Here is a 227-nt window from a genome sequence, read left to right on the forward strand (position 1 = left end):
TCTCTTAACCTTTAGATGCATAAGTGGGTCTTTTTAGACCCGGTGAGGTGGTTTTATTGAAGTATCTTTGTAATTACATTTTATTATCATTTCATATTCCAGCTATTTCTCAAAAAACATGTTTTGGATATCATGCCATTCTAAAGTGATTTTTCTTAACCAAAATGACAAAAATGGCATAAAAACACATATTATTCTAATACGGGTCCTTTTTGACCGACTTATGG

The sequence above is a fragment of the Notothenia coriiceps genome, unplaced genomic scaffold (assembly GCF_000735185.1).
Source record: "Notothenia coriiceps isolate Sejong01 unplaced genomic scaffold, NC01 NC01_scaffold00037250, whole genome shotgun sequence".
NCBI lineage: Eukaryota > Metazoa > Chordata > Actinopteri > Perciformes > Nototheniidae > Notothenia > Notothenia coriiceps.